Genomic DNA, 20,661 nt, shown 5'->3' on the forward strand with positions numbered 1-20,661 from the left:
AGATGAGGTCTGTGTTTATCGCCCGAACTAGCTTGCTTTTGCATTCATCCCACGAAAGCGAGCCGTTTCGGACAAGCTCCTGTTAGGACCAGCTGGTCTTTTTTAATCTCTGTTTTAAAACGCTTCGACGTAGACACGTAGAAGACTGCGTTGTTAACCAGGTAGCTGGGAAATCAAAGAATAAACCTTCTTCTAATAGAATAAAAATGCACCCTTCGGTTTGGATATTTGCTCCCTGCATCAGGGCCTTTTCGCGGGGGCCCTTGTGTGTTACACAACCTTGTGTTATTTCCTGCTGTTGACGCGAGGGTTTTCAGGGTGACCTCCCGCTCAGAGATCTCCTCCTTCTGTTGCTTCTGATTCTGCCGAGGTGGTAAGCTTTCTGGAATCTCATTTTCCAAAGCACTGTTCGAGCCGAATAATTAAATGGGAGCGCCTTTCAGACTGATACTGTACGAGAGGCGACGGATCTTGGTTCACCCTGTCCTGTCCTTATTAAGGATGTAAGCCCATGGCTTTAGTCATTAAAGGTTGTTTTAAGTCTGGCTGAACCACTGATCGCCTCTCTGGCTGAGAAGACGGTGGCGGAGGTGGCGGCTGCTTTTGAACCCATTCCACTCCCAGTGGAGAGCATCATATTTGCTGCAGAAGAGGGAAGGTATGGGTTTTTGGGGTGCCCAATGTCACATCTTCCTTTAAAAGTTTATGCAAAACAAGACAAGAGGATCAATTTCTCCCTGGGAATCTCCCAAGAGTGGGCGAATCCAGTCAATCGTTCCTTCCAGCCTTTTCATTTCAAAGAGAGCCCTGCCTCTCTGCTGAGTGGTCTTTTCCCTCCCTCCCCTCTGCGAGCGGCAGTTGTTTGTTTGCTGCTGATCTGTTCAATTGGTTGCTAAGTACGTGTGCAGTGAAAATAAAGCAGCATACAGGGCTTATCATTTGAGCAAAGTAAAAAAAAAAACACCATGGAAATTCTGCCTCCCACTAGTGGCCGATTCTGATATTGCACCTTGCAAATATTTGTAATGCATATTTACATGCCACCAAATCTGTTCCAACTTATGGGGACGCTTTCCTAGGTACGAGAGTGCTCAGAGGTGATCTTCAGGCCCCTTCCTCTGGAGGAGGGACCCTGGGACTATACCGTTTGCCCAAGGCTACCCAGGCTGGGTCCTCTTCCGGGAGGGGTAGTGAGGAATCAAACTCCCAACCTCTGTCTCTGCAGACAGAGACCTAACCCAGATCAGAAGGCTCTCATCTCAGAAACGGTAGCGTCACCCCTTGTCAGAAGGGGGTGGTGAGCAGCGGTTCCCACACCTCCCACCTTCCAAAAAAACTTCTTCATTAAACCTCTTTTCCTACAATCTGGCTAAGCACTTTACAGAAAGCCTCTCTCATTAGGTTAATGATTCCCGGGGAATTATTCCGCAGCGGGCTTAGTTAATCCTCAAAATGGAACATTTAATGCCGATGGATCAATCAGGCGCAGTTATGCAATGCTTGAAAACTGCGCTCCAGACCTGAGAGAAAGGCCACCGTGCCATTAATTGAAAAGAGATACCAACTGGGTTTAAAATTCCCAAGCCTTTTTTTTTATTTTTTAAATTTCCAAAACAAATACAAGAATACAAAATGCTTACTAATGCTTACTAATGCAATCTAAAACACAGTGCACAATGGAAATTTTAAAAAAATAAAATTTAAAAAAAGGATCATTTGACGCTTTTTACACCCTTCACTTGTCTTTATTGTCCCCATGTTCGTTGTCCATGTGGACTTCAGCTGCAGGTTGGCATAACCCGACCCATGAGCAAATATGTAACTCAGGATTAAAATTCTGGGTGGATCGGATCCAGAGCTTCACAAGGCTGAGTGCTCTGATCGAGGTGTTCGTTTGCAGCCGTAGCTTTAATTTTCTTTCTGCATTAAACCGAACGTCTGCCTGCAATAAACTGACTTTCAAATCCTCTCCCCACAGGAGACAGCGGCTGCCATTCAAAAGCTCCCAATTTTTAGATTAGGTATATCTTCCTAATATTATTCCAAGACGGAGAGACCAAGCTTCACACGCTGCTTGAACTCATTAATATTTCCCAGTAATTTGGCTTCATTTTTCGCAAGAGCTTCCTTTCCTGCCAAGCTATAATCGGAAAAGCAGAGCTGAAATGTGCACCCTATGGGAGGACTACATCTCCCATCTTCCCCTGTACTCCGGTGCACTGGCCCAGGGTGATAAAGAAAGGGGGAATAAAAAAAGAACTTCTCCTTTCATCTTAGGATTCCCCCCCCCCCTTTTTTTCCCTCCGTCTGTATGACGGGAAAAGAAAAGGGTATTTTTCAGGGTGGGAAACCTTGTAAGAGGAAATCTTTTAAGGTAAGAGATTTCCAGAATAATTTGTTTTGTCCTCGGATGGTTCAGTGGTTTTCTCAGTCCAGGGCAGATGTGGCACAATTTTAAAGGCCCATTTTTGCTCTTTTCTGACAAAGGTGACATCTTTCAAAACCTGAAAATTCTTGCCTTGTAATACTGAATTGCAGAAGTCGAAGCACATGATGGGGTGTTCCTATCTTCACGATCCATCAGCCTGTCCCAAGGTGTTTCCCACCTGTGTGTTTTGCTTCAGAAAGGAGGGGAAAAACACCTCCTGCTTTTGCCCAGAAATGTTTTTGCACAAATTACAAGGAAGAGGATCAGGAAAAATGGCTCTACATCTTGGTCTTGTATGAGAAATTAGATGTCAAAAGGGGGTTGGGTTAAAAAAATCCTTAGCAGGCTCTCACCCCACATTCAGACAGTCTGTCTCTGCCCGGAATCAAGATGGCAATGAGGTTTCTCTCCCGTTTCCCTACCTCTGCTGCCAGCTCACCTTTTTTTTTTTTTTTTTTTTTGCCCCGTCTCCCATTCTTGGACGATTTTCTTTGACAGCTCCAGCGAAACGGGAAAAGAAAAATCGTTTGGAGATGCTCTTTCGTCGGCTTAAATTGCAGCACACTCTCTTGGCATCGTTCGGCTTTGATATGATCGGACATGACACCTACAGTGTAAGACACGGAAGATCTGTTAGGTGACGGGAAAAGAAACATCCTTTTCTGGCTTTCTGGTGCCTCCACTCTTCCGTTGGCGCTGGGATCTTCCTCCGGAACGGGGAGGTGCATTTTTAATTCGGGAATCTGTGAAGTTTACGTTCAATGAAATCCAGCTCAATGTATGGTTTGGGAAGGAGGCCACGTTCCACTGAGATGGTGGGGCCATCTTTACTTTCACACCGAGGGCCATAGAAGCCGTCAAGCCTTCATATATTGCCCAGTTTCACATGTACGGACAACCCTACCAAAAATGTCTGTTATTAAAAAAAGAGAAACAAATCAAAATGTTCACAGAGAAAGGAAGAAGAGGAGTCTAGTTTGGCCCTTATGGCTTGAATCACTTGGGTTTACCCCTCTAAATTTCTGGGATTTAATCCTCCCGCCATGCGGTATCATTTATATTTTATTTCTGTATTTGATTCTCTGATGTCCATCCATGCCCCCAAGACTGCTCACTAATCGCCACAAGAAAACCAGGCGTTTTGCTTCCTTGAATTTGCACCTCGCTGTGAGGTACTATGAAAAGGAAACTGATTTTTTTCTCTCTCTCTTTCTTTTAATAAATCATGTAATATTTCTTTTCATGCCACATATGTATCATTAACTGATGCGGTTGGCTCCCTGATTAACTTTGTTTATTTCGTAATTAGGTTGAGCGTCGCCTGTCTCGTGGTTAAGAAATAATTGTTTGATTAATGCCTCCATATTTGCATTTTTCATTAAGATCCCCAAATACGTTCTGCAGCAATTAGCACCAAGGCTAATTGCACAGAGATGGAGAAACAGTGGAATCGCAATTTTTAAGTCCATTAAGTAATAACTGTTATATTGATTGGTGATAATGGGACATACTGTAGACGTTAAATACATATTTGGAAGGGTTTAAGTGATGGGCAGCGAAGATTTCTGCAGGAGTGAAGCACCATGTCCGACTCTTCGTGACCCCATGGACCAGAGCATGCCGGGCCCTCCCATCATCCACTGCCTCCCGGAGTTGGGTCAAATTCATGTTGGTCGCTTTGATGACACTGTCGAACCATCTCGTCCTCTGTCTTCCCTTTCTCCTCTTGCCTTCACACTTTCCTAACGTCAGGGTCTTTTCCAGGGAGTCTTCTCTTCTCATGAGATGGCCAAAGGATTGGAGCCTCAGCTTCAGGATCTGTCCTTCCAGTGAGCACTCAGAGTTGAATTTCCTTCAGAATGGATAGGTTTGATCTCCTTGCAGCCCAGAACACTCTCAAGAGCCTCCTCCAGCACCACAATTCAAAAGCATCAATTATTCGGCAGTCAGCCTTCTTTATGGTCCAGCTCTCACTTCCATACATCGCTACTGGAAAAACCGTAACTTTGACTATGCGGACCTTTTATAAGTACAGATTTTGACTGTAGAAATGTGAGGGTGTTGTGTCAAACGAAGGCACACCGCGGTGCTCTCACCTGTCCAGGAAATTGCAGCCGTAAGCATGTCCCTGTTTTCTCTGCATCATTTAAAGGTGCCAATTAATCTTCTTTTATTGCAGGGGAAGGGAGCAGCTGCTTGAAGACTCACACTTGCGGCCGGTTTGGGCTCCCTCCCCTTCCGAAGCAATAATAGACCAGAATTATGTACTGCAAGGGATGTCCGAGGCCTGAAATATGATCTCCGCCACCCGATAAAAATGACCCGACGCCTTGTGATGAGCGATTACCTTATTAAACGGCACCCAGCAGTCGGCTGCAGGTTATTCCAAGCCGTTATCAACGAGGTTGGTATCGATCCGCCGGGAGGAGAGTAAAACCAGGCTGGGGTCGCAGGCTGGTTGGGCCCTGGAGGGGAGGAGGACAGAGGAGCAGGGAGGGCTACAGCGGGTCAACCGCAGCCCCATTCCTTGTTGACAGCGAAAAAAATGAATCGATTCTCTTGAGCCAGCCGCCGGAGAGCTGCGATATATCACCGGGCAATCAATGTGAATTTGGACAGACAGGCCCCGAGGGGAGAGAGAAGCAGAGAGAGAGAGAGAGAGGTAAAGTGGCCAGTATTTCTTGAGTATGGGCCAAGTCATTCTGAACTTGGCACCTGTTTGGTGGGTTGGGCCAAAAACCTGGCCAGGATTGAGTCCAACATCATAACAGAGGCTGAAATGGGACCAGATGGTTTCCCCCCCCCCCCCAAAGCATGCAAGAAAATCCTTCTGCTGGATCAAAATGAAGATTGATCATGTTTCAGAGGGAGAGCCTCAAAGGGCCAGGTCTTTGTGGCTAAAAGGTAACCACTAGCATTCACGGTGGTAGACTGCTCTTAAAGACGGAGGCTTCATTCTTAGCCACCCTGGCTCACAGCTGTTCATAGCCTTCTGCGCCGTGAGTTTCTCTCACATAAGCAGGAAAAGTTGCCCCCTCTTCTTTTTTTTGGAAGAGGTATTTTTAACTTTTCAGGAGAAGAAACATTCTTGGAAAGCCACAGGGGGCAGTGGCATGAAGGACAGGGGCCCGGTGGGTTGGATTGGAAAGCCGTTTTTTGGGGGGGGTAAGTGAATCCACTTTGGGCTCTAGGCTGAACTTGACAGGAGGGGTTGTGAACATTAGATGCCTCATCGGGTTCAGGACCTTGGAGAGCGCCTGTAAAAACTTCGGGTATGGATTAACCCTAGACCTCCAAACTGGAGTTGCAATGACTGGGGATGCCAGGAAGGCAGGATTCGGCCCAAGATCTGAGGTTTTCCAACCCCCTGCTGCACAGGACCACCCTAACTATCGAGGAGTAGGTCTTGGTGGGCTTGACGCTCAGGGAGGCGTTTTTGAAGGCCACGTCGCTCACCTGCTAGGTGCCCGAAAAGATGCCGCTTTTCAAGATGGGTCCATTTCGTCTTGATCTCTGCCGTGGGTCGAGAGGTGGGGGCCTCCTGCGCCAAAGCCATGTCGTTCCCACTTTATCGGTCTGGAGGGTCAGACGTGAGCACGTACCCTAGTCAAAAAGGGGGTGCGCCACCGGCATCCATCATGCGTGCCTCCTCCCTGTGCAGGAGCGGCGATCGGTAATGCTTTATCGACCAGGCAGCCTGGAGCAAATAAAGAGCAACTGGAAGCCCTTAGGATTAATAAAAACATACTCCTGTCTCAAGGCTGTAATTTCTGCCTTCGCCACCACCTCCTTTTTCTCTCGAGGCGCGTGGCGCTTCGGCTCTCCATCGCTTTAAGGATCTGATTGATTTTTTTGTTTGTTTTTTAAGTGTGTTGTGGTGTCTGCACAGCATGATGGTTAGAAAAAAGGGGAAGGTGGTGGTGGAAGAGAGAGAGGACAGTTCTGGAACTCGGCTCCTCCACGCAAGAGACAAGGTGTCCTTTTGAGAACCATGGGATATGGTGCCGTGGATGAGGAAATCTTAACCCAAGCAGGCCTTGGAGGAGTGGGTGGGATTGGCGCCATTCTGTTGGGGGGGGGCCCAAACGTGTAAATGGCAACGGCCATTTTCCTCGATGTGTTGGACTATCTTTCCCATCGTCCTCAGTCACGGAAGAGCCCTCTGATTTTAGCCTGGCTCCTTGACCGAGCAGGATCGGAAACTCACTTCTCCCAAATCGCCAATGTTTTTGGATTTTCTTAAAAACCTTTCCTGGTTTGTCGGAACCAGGAAAGCGATTCTCACACACACTCTTCTTTTTCCACCCGTCGATCAGATTGGGCCCTGAGAGGGTTGCCCCAAGGGTTTCGTGGGGGCACGCAGAAGGCCATCAGAGTGACCTTGGGCTGGGGGTCAGCCCTGGTTTTAAATTTCTGCAGGATGCTCTCCTGGGTTTACTCCAAGGAAAAGCCACTGCAGGCAACCCTCTCCCTCTCTTCTAAGTCAAAAAATTTGGGATTTGGGGAATCATTGCCCAAATCCTCGGGTTTTTTTGGTCCTTCTTAATCTCTCTAAGATTTCGTGTGTGGCTCTCTTCTCCGGCTTCTGCCTCTCCGAACCGATCCACGTCCCTCCCGGCCTTGTTTCCGGATGGAACATGTTGGGATCTCCCACCAAAATCATGTCTGCGTCACTAACCTTGTCAAGAGACGGGGTCCCGCAAGGGCGAGCAGCACATGATTTGGCCACGTAGGCGGGCGGCCTCTTCCCGGGGGCGCAAATCGGAATATTGATTCTTACAGTTGCATAAGGTGGAAGAACGAATCCATTCCCTGGAAAGCCCTCAAAAAAGCGACAAAACGTTTTGGATCTCACCCGCCTGGGGCGATTTCGGTTTTCTTTGCATTGGCGTCCCTTCTCGGTAGGGTCTTCTGAAGGCCTCCGTGGCTGGGGATTCTGGTAGTTGTAGTCCAAAACAAAAAAAAAATCCATGGAGAGATTTTGAGCATGGCATCAAACAAAAAAGCAAAATTCCCATAACTTTGGGAATTCTGCACGGAATCTGGTCAACCTGGATTGCAAGAGGTTGGTGGCCATGCTGTGGGGGGGAATTCTGGGGTCTGTTATCCCTTCTCACAAAGTAATGTGTTGAAGATCTGGAACTATAAAGATGGAAGGAGGTGTGCAGTCAATTTGCCATTTAAACGCGGCTGATCTTGGAGCAGAAGAGGAGGTGGGACCGGTGTGTGTGTGTGTGTGTCCTCGGCAGACAAGAGATCAACCTCGCTTTCATGCTGCTTTCCACATGGAAAGTTAGCTTTGGGGACTACGACTTCCAGAATTCCTTCTTTACTTTGGCCGGGGAACCGGGCGTTGTAAAAAATACATAAAATAAAAATGTGTTATGCCAGGAGCCTGAAACGTGGAGTTTCATTTTCTAGGCAAAATGGAGAGATAGGAACTTCCCCCCTGCTTGAAAACATTTATTCCTTCTTTTGGGAACAAATTTTTTTTTTTAAAAAAAAGGCCCAATCTGAAAGGAGGAAATACCTCCCTTTCCCACCAGCAGGCCTTCTCTGTGTTCCTGGCTCTTAATCTTTTAATCCTCTTGCTGCTGGCATTAATCCACCAGGTTCTCCTGGGGCTTTTCACCCTCCCATGGCTAAAACAATAGCCGTTAGTAGGGGAGAAAGCAGCCATCCCCCCCCCCCGCCAATGAGCAGGTGGACTTGAAAGGTCTTTCCATCTTCTGTGTGGTCCCCGAAGAGGGGACAAAAGGGATGCTGGAATTTTATTTTTACATCCATGCTGTAACCAAGAACGAGTGCTGAGCACAGGCTTGGACTATGAATCCCATGATCCTTTGCTCTTGGCGGCGATAGAAGAGGCCTGTTACAGAACATGATTTTCCTCACCTCCGTATCTTGCATTTAGCATGCTCCACTTTGTGACGAGTTCCTGGAAGGCAAACGTGGGCACAGATTATGACGTTTGATTCCTGAGCGCCACATCTTTAAGGCACCCCCACACACACACTGGTTTATCTTAAAAGGAATCTCTTATTCAACTCAACAATTGCAACCCCCCAAAACCCGGGGATCAGTTGAAGCTGAGGGTGAGGGAGTTCTGATCTTCTTCCATCATTATGGTTTTCGAATTTGCTGCCACCAACTCCCTGCGCGACCTTGGTCCCGTCCTTTTCAAATGCCCGCCGGTGGCAGCGTCTCTTCTTAGCAGCCGAGACATGTCCGTTCTTGGCAAAGGGCAGTTCAGAACTTAATTAATTAATGCCCGTTTCAGGATGCTGAGAGGTCTCAGGCTGACACTTTGCGAAAGGGCGGAGGGCGCCGGCATTACGGGCCAGAGTAATCCCCTCGTCTGGGCAGACAGGTGTCTCTGCGGATCCGATTAAAGGCATATCCCTTTTACGGAGGGGGCTGTTAGGCGGTCACTCAATTAAACAGAATCTGATGAGAAGGAAAAGCGGGTGGCAGAGGTCAACCCAACGCAGCCTCTCCCAGCGAGTAAGAGCCTCGGCGAGGTTCCAGGACTCTTGAATGTGCCTCATGCATTTCGGATGATGTTTTTCATCTCTCTCTCTCTCCCCACCTCCTTTTCTTAATGATGTTTCAGCTGCCAACAGCTTGAAGGAGAATAACTTCAAGCGTCCATAGCTCGAACGGAGGAAATAGCTTGTGATCCTACAATATGGCTTTAATCCATTCATCTGCCCGGGGTTGCCCTTGGTACAACCCAATTCCTGCGTGTTTCGCGCAGGAAATCTAGAGATACTGTAGAAGCGAATGGACTCCGATTCCATGCGGGCAATGAATGTGCACCGGGTTTTACTCCGAGCTTTATTAAAAAGAGCTATCCGAGGTGCTGAACGGAGATTGGAGGTAGCCCTCCACACCCTGGGTAGTGCCTGGTCGACCAGACCAGATGGGCAGGATACTAAATAAATAAATAAATAAATAAATAAATAAATAAATAAATAAATAAATAAATAAATAAATAAATAAATAAATAAATAAATAAATAAAAACCCGGAGCAGATCCACTGAGTCGCCCACCTCTGCTGTTTGGGGGACTATAGAAGCAGGTTCCCCTGCTCTTATTCCACTCCCTCCATCTGCATCCTGCCCCTCCGGGCCTGATCCACCGCATGCCCTTCCGGAGATCAAGCTCAGCTTCCCCACATCCCCCAGCCTGACCCTCACAATCTATCAGACCCCTGTTTCTAGGATTATTATGACAATCATTTTGCAACTCACAAAAGCAGGTTGTTCAGGTGGCCAACACATCATCTTTTAGAGAGGCCGGTCCTCTTCTGGACCTTGTACATTTTTTTTGAAAGTACTGCTTCCACCCCCCCAAAAAAACCCTTTAAATTTAAATTTGATGTAGAAGCCAAGAACCACTAGAAAGCAAACCGCAAAGCTGCTCATCATCCACAGTGATCAGCCCCTGGATAGTGGACTTGGCAGACACCTTCGCCTCTCAGGCGAGGGGCCTTGTAATTCCTCTGAAGGTATAAAAAACGCCTCTAGTTTTTCATCTGCGTACATAAAGGATCATCCAGAAGTTCATAGAAACCCTCCTTTATCTTCTTTTTCCATGATATATCTCCATTTTTTGGAGTAACCTATGCATGTTCACCTTAGGCACCTCAAAACCTCTCCTTTCAGCCATGAGGACTAGTACCTTGCGTTTTTGCACAATGTGCAGATAGAGGCAAACCGGGGATGGCAGGGTTTAGTCAAAACAGGAGGGAGGCTCATCACGGCCTTTGGGAGCAAAGAAAAGGGTTTGCTTTTCCTTCTTCTGGGAAGAAGGGAACGAGAAGGCAAAGCGGAATAAAAGCACGAGCCGTTTTAAAAGGTGTGGGCGAAGGAAGCCGGCAGGAACTTATTTTGATGGATCATCATCCTTATGTAAGGAGAAGAACTGCTGAACAGAATCCAAATACAGGGAACCGGGTAGCTCAGCGTTACGCAGACCTCCGGCAACCGCCTGCTGTTATAGCAACCAAGGTGGCCGCTTGGAGCTCCGGAAAGAAAAAGGAGGGGGAAAAAACAGAGGAAAGTGTGCAGAAGAAGCCAAATCAGGACTTTTTCTTTTTTGCACAATTCTGTCTCACCTGAAGGAGGAAGATGGGGATCGGGCAAATCGTGTTGCAGGTGCTGAGTCCGGGGAGTGAATGGCCAGGCCCCTGATGGTTCTTCTCTTTATATCAGAGCTGCCGGATGGCTCAGTGGCTTAGATCTCTGGCTGCAGAGCCTGGGGTTTGGAGTTCGAATTACCCCCCCCCCCCCGGCCTCCTTGACAGAGGCTGGACTCGATAATTCCAGAGGGTCCCTTTCCAGCCTCTGTTATTTCTCAGATTATTGTTTGGGCTGCCTTAAAAAAAAGAATAGGACACCATCGGCCGCCTTAGGAGCCATCGCGAGGTGGGTGTCTCGCTCTCAAGACCCGCTTGGGAAAATTATCATTTCGGACGACAGCTATAAAAATTTATTGAGGGCTTCTCTTCTCCTCTGCTTAAGGAGATTTCTTCCCCTCCCCCCCAAGGCATCTATGTTTTCCAAACCTCCTCAGCGTTGTGCCTCTCTGGGTTAAGATTTCACACTGTAAGCTCGGCGGGGCAGAGGCCGTTTTAAAGTTTGGCACACTCCGTGTGAAGCAGCCCCACCGCAGACCACGGCATACGGAACGGCCCTTCCCCGGATCGCGAAGCCATCTGTCCCTGGACGTTTGGTTCCAGTAGAGCGGGCAAAACGTGCGATCCCCGTGGATTGCTTTTGCAAAAGGGGAAAAATATATTAAAAATTAAAAAAACCCGACCCCCTTTGGGAATCTCCCTAGGGGGCCTGGAAAAAGAAATGGGAGGGACGCCGGCGAGAGATGGAACTGGCCGTCAGCTCTTGGCCAGAGGCAGCAGGATGATGGCAGTTAAGGAGTTAAGCAGTAGGATGTACTAGAGGCCTGTTTGCTGCGTGGTGGAGCTACAGCAGCAGCAGCAGCCGTGTGTGAGAGCGAGGGAGAGATAGAACGAGAGGGGGAGAGAGAGAGAGAGTGCCAGAGAGAGCCAGCCGGAGAGAGATGTGAAGTCAGAGCAGCCAGAAAAACAACCTCCCTGGGCAGTTTGGGACCACGTCCAAGGGCAGGAGGACCTCCTTGGCTGATTGGTACGGCCAGACGTGGCCATCATGACCACCTTTTCTGGAGGAGAGGCAGCTCCGGAAAGGTGGCCGTGACAGCACAGAAGAGCCGGTGCGCATCTCCAAGGACCGAAGGGGGGGTCTCTCTCTCTCTCTGCAGTGACAGTGGATTTTCCATGGACCCCCATCTTGTGCCCCCAGGGCAGTTGCTGGACCACAAGGAGGCCTTGTGGCTCTGATCACACAGACCCTGGGCACATCGTCCTGGAGAGGTCCCCCTGACCTGGATGGACCGAGAGGGAATTTGGGCCAGCGCTGGCCGGATCCGAGCCCTGACCGGTCGCTAGAGGTTCGGACACTCCTTCGGGGAGGCCGGAGATGCCCCGAAGGGAAGCCCTGAGATGAGGAGAAGGATGCGGCCGGACCCCTGAAAGAGATGGGGAGGAAGCTCAGGTAAGGAGGACCAACACGGAGTCAAAGGGGAGGAGGACCACCAGGGTGGGGGGTGGGGGTCACCGGTGCCAAGCAGTGCACCAAAGCGAAGGCAACGAGATGCTTCCCAAGAGGGAGGCAGCTGGCAGAGCCCTGGGGTCAAAGGATCCGGGGGCAAACTTTTAGTCGGCACCTTCTGCAGATGGTTCGGGGTTCGGATTCGCTGGCATTTCCCTCGCACCCGATTCCAGGCTACGAAGAGGTTCCTCCAGGTGACCTTTTGGGGGAGACGTGGTGGCCTTCGATCCATGGAGACGAACTCAAACCTCTCCCCCCAAACTCTCTTAAACTGAGGGTGAATAATATGTTCGGGGCAGGCGATTGCAAGGGGGGGGGGACCCAGGTTTTACCTGTTCCCTCTTCCCTCAAGGTCTTGTTGACAACCGGGGCAGGAGGAGCGTTTTTTTGAGGTCTGGGTGCTTCGTGTGAGAAAGGGGGGGGATAAAATCCTGCATGAGAGGTTCCGTGCCAGAAGGGATTCTTGACTGCAAGAACCAGGGTGTCGTTTAGATTTTGGGGAAAGGAGGCAAATCATGATTTTCTTAGACTTCACTGTTGGGGTTTTTTAAAGAAAGAAAACAGTTTTTTAAGGTGAATCTTTGCACCGTATTCGGGGAAACTTGGCCAAGTAGACCTCACAAATCCGAACGCTTGAGGGGTGTTTTAGGCAATTGAACAGGGATTTAATTGCCCCTGAATGGTCTCTTTTCACCTTCCTGGGCTCAGAATTGGGATGATGAAGGATGATGTGTGTTTCTTGTCTCTCTCTCTCTCACACACACACAAGTATACATATTTGAAAAGCATCCTTCTGGGTGGAATGCAGAGGCTGGATTGTGTGGGTGATGATGACGAGAGCCGGGATGTTGATTTGGGCTCAGTTAGGATCAGCATTTGGAAAGGGCGGCTTTTAGAGGCAATTTGAGGCTCCTGGGCTTTGGGTTGCTCCTTTAAAGTTCGGGAGAAAAACCGGAGCGGCTCCCGGGCGTTGTAGTCTGCAAAAAGAGTCGTTTCCAAGCACGGAAAAACCAGCAGGGGTAAAATGTGAGCCGAAGGAAACGGAAAGAGGGAGAAGAATGAGGAGGAAGGTAACCTTGGCCAGTCATGAAAAAAAAACACAAGCATTTGGATTTCAATTTGGATTTGGTTTCGGATTGGTTTTAGGAGAGATTGGGAGAAGCCACCAGACTGATGGGTTCTGTGGGAAGGAGAAAAGGTAGATCTGATCCCAGCCTTGCTTGAGCCAGAGGGGAGATTGCCAGCTGCAGACGAGGAAGGCCTTTTTGTTTTGGCCGTTCATCCTGACACAGTTCGAATGTTGCTCCTAGCACTGAGAGGGTGAAAAGGTTGCCACCCAGGTTCACCCGCCATTACACCACCAGGCTTGCTTCTGCAAGGCAAAGAGAAAGGCCTTTGGGCTTCTTAGGGCCCCCAAAGGCTCTGAGGTTGGGTGGGTGGGGGGGAAGGAGTTGAGGAATCCGCTCCTGTTTTTCATCTGAACTTTAAAGGAGTAATCCAATATGCCAGGGCTATTTTTGACTTTATGGTAAGGTTTGGACTAAAACACAAAGCAGATTTCCTGTCCCACTGGCATGGAAGCCACCTTGCCTCGTCTCTGGGGCACTGTCTCCAATTTCAGGGCCTTGTTTCTTATTATTTTGGTCTCCAGAAAAAGCAAATGCTGAAAACTAATGGTATACTCTTGGGAGGCTGAGCATCAGTCACTCCAATAGGTATTAACCTGAATTGACCTCCTGGTTTGGAGACACCCCCCCCCCCCCGTGCTGATAATCAGAGATATGCAGAGAAAAGGAAAAGAATGTGCAGCACAAAACAGGTGGCTCCAATAAGTGAGCCAAGTGACACGGACAGAAAAATGTTCTCATGGTCGTTGAGGGTTAGACTTTACATTGCTTGCTAGAAGTGAAATTATGTTTGTGTTTGAGAGATATGACGGAGGCCAGACTTCCAGGTCTGAGAAAGCAAAAGATAACCGTGCTTATGTCCTGCAGGCCGATCACAAAACCAAGCAAGTTGCTCTGCAAGCGTTGAGAGGTGAGGAAAACTCCCGCTGCGACAATCACACCCCATCAGCACTTTGGGAACTTGCTTTTTCCAACAACGGGTTGCCTGTAACAAAGAATCTGGTCCTGAGGGTCTATGTGAGAGGATGCAAAACCGCTCCACTAAACAGTGGTTGCAGAATAAACCTGGAGGTGCTGTACTACACCTCCCATCCTCCCTGCCCAGAGTTACTGGGGATGATACAAGCTGTCGTCCCTCCCTTGTGTGAGGCCGAGGGTCTGGGAAGGCTGACTTCCCATCAGGCTAAGGGAAGGTTTCCTCTAGGCGTCTTTCGCACTCGAGATTCTCCCCCGGGGGGCCTCAGTCATTGCCTTCTGTAAAACCTCCGGGTGTCCGAAGCACCGGGCAGAGCAGCTGACACTCAGGAGTTAACCTGCCACTGTTTCGTTGTGCATTTCAATTTCCAGAGTGAGTAATAATCCTTCAGAGCCACATGGCCCTCTCCAGCTGGCGTTGCAGGGGCTGAGCATGAGTAAGTGGTCCGCGGTGGTTCGGAGGGCGTCGGGCTCCTTTTCCATTTCCCCCTGCACCCTTTCCTTTCAGCTTTAAAATGGGCTTCGATTGCCTTCTGTGGGAAAGGATTTCCCCCGCAACGTGTTGTGAAACTGGGTGGCTTGCACATTTTCTGAGTCTATTTGCTCATTCCCCCTTTTGTAAAATCATCTTTCCTTCCAGCAGAAATGGCTAGGGTTGAATTATTTGCTTACCTATATCTGCATCATTGCTCTGCCTTCAGTCGAATCGGTGGCCACTAGCCTGAGAAACAGATTTCTTACGAGCTCATCCGTGGTTAACACAAAGACGATCTTCCTTTGTGTGGTTTCCAAAGCTGCCCCCAATTAATGTCATTCGGAACACCAACAGAACTGAGCAAGGCGGAAACCATGTTCCCAGCCCGACCACCCCCCCATGTGTTTGTAATTTTAATATTCTTTTCCCACTTCCCTATATTTAGCAGTCTTTTGTCAATGAATGGCCCCCAAAGTTTTGTAAGAACGCAAGAGTGCCTGTGGCCCACACATATCCGGTGCCTTTCATGCGCTGCCAGGACAAAAGGCAGATTCTTGATTGGACGCCATTCCGATTGCCCAAATCTACATAACTCTCTGGGAAGGAATTAGGTAGAGTCTTCGGACAAACGCTGGCTCTATGGCTTGGAAATGAGGATGAGCACCGCGCCCTAGAGTCAAACACGACTGGACTAAATGTCAAGGGGGATCTTTACCTTTACCTTGAGGTGTCTAATAAAGTTAAGAATGGAAACTTCTGCTCTCTTCCTCCGTTCTTCCTTTGAAGTACTCAACAGCAGGAGATAAGCTGAAGGTGTGAACTGTCCTCCCACCCCGATCTCTGCCTGCAAGGTCAGCTTACCCAGGCTCACAGAAGCCTAGAAGAGGCCAGCAACTGGATTTCATATTTCATCCACCCAATGCTCTCAATTTCTTCACAGATACACTTTAAAAACTGAAGTTTTCTCTGGGGTAAGCCTCTGTGGAACACTGCCCTCTTTGCGTCCAAAGAAGCGGGCCTCCCTCTGTGAAAATCTGTGCCAAAGAAACCTTATTCATCTTGAAGGACTGAAGACTCTTGCTGCTTTCGGCTGCAACAGGATTGCTCAGTGGCTAGAGGGTGGCATTGTTAGACAGCTGCGGGACTGTTTATAAGCTTGTGGGCGTCTCCATAATGTTTGCAAAAGTAGTTTTAAGGAGAGGAGCCCTCCTCAGCTTGCTAAATCAGATGAAGTCGGGAACGTCTTGAGGTTCAGTGGAAGTGGAGTTTCTTCTTTTTCTTACTAAAATATCCAACTGGGCAAATATCACTGTTTCGGTTCGTGCGGTGAAGGCTTGCGTTGGGTCCCACCGGGATATCACCTTGCTGGGGGAAGAAAGTGGCTTTTCTTGAGTGCGTCGCGGGGATGTTATTACAAACGCTGAAACCGGCACCTGTCGGAGCAACTGGAGACTAGCCTTTCTGAACACCAGGTGGCCAGCAGGCTTGTAAAGGGATCAAGCTGGGAAGATGTAGTCTTTCCTACCCCCAGGTCTTTGTTCGAGCTGCGGCCCCGAATGGCCTTCCCTTTGGTTGCCAAACCCGGCCCGCGGTTGCCTCTGGTTTCCCATTTCCTTCTGCATATTTTGACGGGGGTCCTTTAAGGCTGGAGCTGCTTTGATGTGTGTGTGTGTGTGTCTGTCTCTGTGTGTGTGTGTGTTGGCTTTTTTAAAATTCATGCCACAATGCATTCCAGATTTCCTCCTAAGTCCAAAGTCCAGACAAGCGCCCGCTGCTTCCGACAACTCTACGTAGACAGCCAGAGAGTGGGTCAGGGTGGGTTTCTTGAGCCTTCTTAATCCCCTGCAGCTGACCTCCGCGTGTCAGTTTAATTTTAAACCCAAGATATTCACTGGAGCGAAATGGAAGTAAATTTACTCCTCGTTTCCCCTGAGCAGGAATGAAAAGCATGGTCTGGATGCCGATTCATGGTGCATCTCATATATGGGGGTGGAAGGGGAGCAGCAACCTATTCACTAATGCAATTATATCCACAACCCCTACCCCCCCCCAGCACGGCCCCCTTGGCAGGGCTACTCCCATGACGGTTGCAAAATTAGATGTACACAGAGCCTACTGGGGGAGAAAAACTGCTGAACAATGGGTTATTATTTGTGCATTTTTCCTCAATTAGATTCTGGTCTGGGTGTTGTAGCTTTGCAACTTCTAGTTTCTTAGCCTTCCTTCTGGGAGTTGACAAGCCCAGACCTAGAGGCACCTACATTTTGCTCGTCTGGGGTAAAGGCCTAGCTTTCCAGGCCTAGCTCCGACGCTGGCCTCACTTCCTGTTCAAACAGGAAGCTGCCTTGGTGCTAGTTTCTCACTAGGGGAGTTAAAGTCCACAAATTTGAAGGGCCTATCCATACTTTATATCTTCTCTTGGACGGATCCTTCAGCGGGACTCGCACAGTAAAGTGGCATTTTAAAACTATTTTATAATTTAAAATAGGGACATGAATGTCCTTCCTCTCCCTCTGATGAGTTCAGGGTTTCGTATGTGGTTCTCTCTCCTCCCCTCCTTACGCTGTTCTCACAGCAGCCCCATGGGGGAGATCAGGCTGTACAGGAGGGGCGGCTGGCTCCTGTTTCACAGGGGCGGTGAGTCCTCTCCATGTTTTGGTACCTGCTTTACGGGTGTTATCCAAGTGCTGAACCTCATCCCTCAAATAGGTTCACCTCTTCAGATGGATCTTTTGAAGTCTGGACTAAAACCTGGACTGGATGCATGGTCCCTCCGAAAAGGGATTCGCCAGCCTTCACTGTGCGGTTGCCAAATGGGGTGCCCATTGTGGGTCCCGAAAGCACAAAATGCAACGCACCCGGTTTCCCTGCATCAGCCGGGACTCCTGCTGCTCCCTTCGCTCCCAGCTTATGTGCTTCCAGAAACATTTGACTGAATATATTTTTTTGGAAAGAATATCCATTAGTTTAATACTCGTAAGATTTCAAGAACCTCTGCGTCAGGCTCAGGTCCATTTAGAACAGAACAGGAGGTGCCTGGACTGGTCGTGATCTACAGCACTTCGGGTTCGCTTGGGCTGGAAAGAGTAGTTAAGTCCCATTAACCTGACAAAAGAGCTGCTCTTGTTTGAAAAGGAAGACCTTCGGTTCCGAATTGCTAACAGGAATCACGAGCGCTCCAAGGCATTTCTGAACTCCCTTTGTGGAGTCGAGACGAGCGCCTCTACGTCCATAAAACCCCGCTGAACGATTCTCCCCCAGCCCAAATCCTCGCTTGGCCCACCCTCAGCTTCACTGGCACCAGAACAGCTGTGCGGCAGATGCTGGCAGATGCAGAAGACCCGTCTGAATGTCAGTTAATTTGCTTTCCAGACAAACCACTTCAAGGACGGAGGGTGGAGAGACAGAACAGAGGGCTTTGGCGCGGAGAGAGGCCCGGCCGTTGTGCTTCGAGCGAAGGGAATCGCAACAAACCCAAGAGACAGCGTGACTTTTTTTGAAGATTTTTTTTTTTGGTCCCTTTTTGTGACATGGTGGGCCCGTTTGCATTTCCTTTCGTCTTACGGGACGTCTGGAAGGAGCGGAATCAGAAGAACCAGTGGATAATTAAGCAAGCTGATGGTTAACGATTACGCCAAGGAACCTCTCGTAAGAGGCTGACTCTGGCTTTCGGGAGTGGTCTTAAGTAACGAGACCAACATGGCCACGTGGAACCTCCCTGTTCAGGAGCAGTATGCTGTAAAGCAGCCTCGGGCGTCGTAAAGCTGCTTCCCCCCCCCCTCCATGCAGGTCTTTGCTAGAGGCAATCTGAATGTGTGTTTTGGGGTCTTGTGTCTGTTTACTGTGGTATGGAGTGGCGTCTGACCCTTTCTTGAAGGTGTACACTTACTGGATTTTTTTTGTTTTGTTTTTAAAGGTTTATACGTCTTTTCATAATGCAAACTGCCTTGGGTCTTTGAGGAGAAAGGCGGGGTAAAAATATTCTGAATAAATAAATATATGAATAAATAAAATAAAATAAAATAAATTGGACGGTCAGTGCAAAATGCAGGCCAAACAGAGCTTGGAAATTTTCCTTTTTATTTACAACACAGAAACGTTTCGTAGCGGATGACCCTTCCGAGTCTTCCCCCCCCCCCGAAGGCCGATGCTCTGGTTTAAATTTTCGGTGGCTCCGATTTCCGGGCCAGTCTTGCATCTGTTTGATTTCCAAGCCTGTTCTTCTGTTCTGCCTCCCGAAACAGCCCGCTGGGCCTCCTGGGTTCTGCTCCGTGACATGCGAGCTGTATAAACAGGAATCGAGAAACCTCAGAAGGAAAAAAAGAAGCAAGGAGCAAAAAAAACAAACACCCAGCCGCCCCCAGATGCTTTTTTTCCCCACAAGCATCCGGCTGGGACGGTATTTGGGGTGATCTACCATTAAAGGGGAAGTCACCTCCACCCCCCGTTTTCTTTTTCCTATTTCTAAAACACACACTTGCTGGTTGCTTCTGGGAATCTCTGCCTTCCTTTCCTTGGTCGTCCCCTCCGAACATTGGGTCTCTCGGGAGAAGTGGCAGGCAGCAGGAGAAGAGGAAGGCTGAATCCGAGAGGGACCGGCTCAACGACGGAAACCACGAGGTCGAGTCAGCCAAGGAGGACTGAGCAAGGGACTTTTTATGGCGTTCCCCACGTGCTACGTCAGAAACGACTCGAAGACGGAGAGGAACGAGAAACTCAAAATCCAAACCACGGCCATGTCCACTCGTTCGGAGGGTTGGAAACAGGCCAATGGGATGGGGAGCCCTTCTCCCATCCCCATTTTTTAAAAAATAAACAGCAGAATCATGATTTCTTGACTTTCACAATGGCGGAGTTACAGGGCTCAGCGTTCCTGACTATGGTGATACCAGGGTTGGACGTAATTAAATCTGAAGATTCCCAGATCGCTGATCCTTGCTAGAGATCCTTCCTTCCAGAACCTACAGACAAGCAGTTTGTCTGCCAAAAAGGAACTTCTTTAAACTCTCCGTGTAACTTTTCCAAGGTCTGATTTTCTCCTGCGCGGCGTTCCTGCTTCCTTTAACTCTGGGGCAAGCGGACACGTTCAACTGGTCCAGCGGTCCACCTTGGGACCTTTTCCGCCCTGCACCTGTTGAAGTTCTGCCTGTCTCGCAGCCAGGGAGAAAGATCGCGGCCCCCTTTTCCCCAGAGGCTGGTGGAGAAATTTCTGGAAGTCTCGTCCTCTGTCGCCATTCTCCTTTTAATCAAGGGAGAGAAGGACCCCTAAAGTTGATTGCAGTAAAACTTCACACTTCAGCGAGCGAGCCCGCTTTGAATAATTACACGAGGAAGCAGAATTAAAACATTTATTTATACTCGGCGCTGTCTGTACCGGCGATATTTTTTACTTAATCATCTGGAGACAGATGGTGGAACATTAGGCCCCATTAAACTAATGGCATTCAGTGTTCTCCATTTATTTTCTTCTTAGTTATTTTTAAACTTTTTGCCATCTTTTCTTCTTTCTTTCTTTCGACAGAGTAAATAAGTGGGAGGCAGAGAAAGTGAATTATCTCAGCTTCGGAAGAAGTAGGTGTTTAACCCCCCTGCGACTTTTCGGACACCCAGCTTGGGAATGTGAGAGAAGCAGGTTAAGAGGAACATTTCCGATTCCTGTTGGGATTCTTGCAACATTCAAAAAATGCTTCTTTAGTGTCCCCCTTTAGCTGTGAAACACTATGCCGGTTTGCATCTATACATGAAAGAGGCTAGCCTGTGAGCCACCGATAATGTCTTAAGGTCAAACGAGACAGCGACTTGGCAGGCTTTTCGAAGATCTGCTCCCTCAAGGGGTGAAAGAGCCGTGTGGTTTTCTGCACCTCCAGATCTTGCATTTAGCAGGGCTTGGCTTTGTGACGACTTCCCGGATGGTAAACACGGGCTTCATTTGCACACCTCAGTTGGCAAGCGGGCTCATAATAACCCTGAGGAGATCCTAAGAAGGAAAAACGGGTCAACTGGGA

The sequence above is a fragment of the Pogona vitticeps genome, chromosome 14, assembly GCF_051106095.1.
Source record: "Pogona vitticeps strain Pit_001003342236 chromosome 14, PviZW2.1, whole genome shotgun sequence".
NCBI classification, from domain to species: Eukaryota; Metazoa; Chordata; class Lepidosauria; order Squamata; family Agamidae; genus Pogona; species Pogona vitticeps.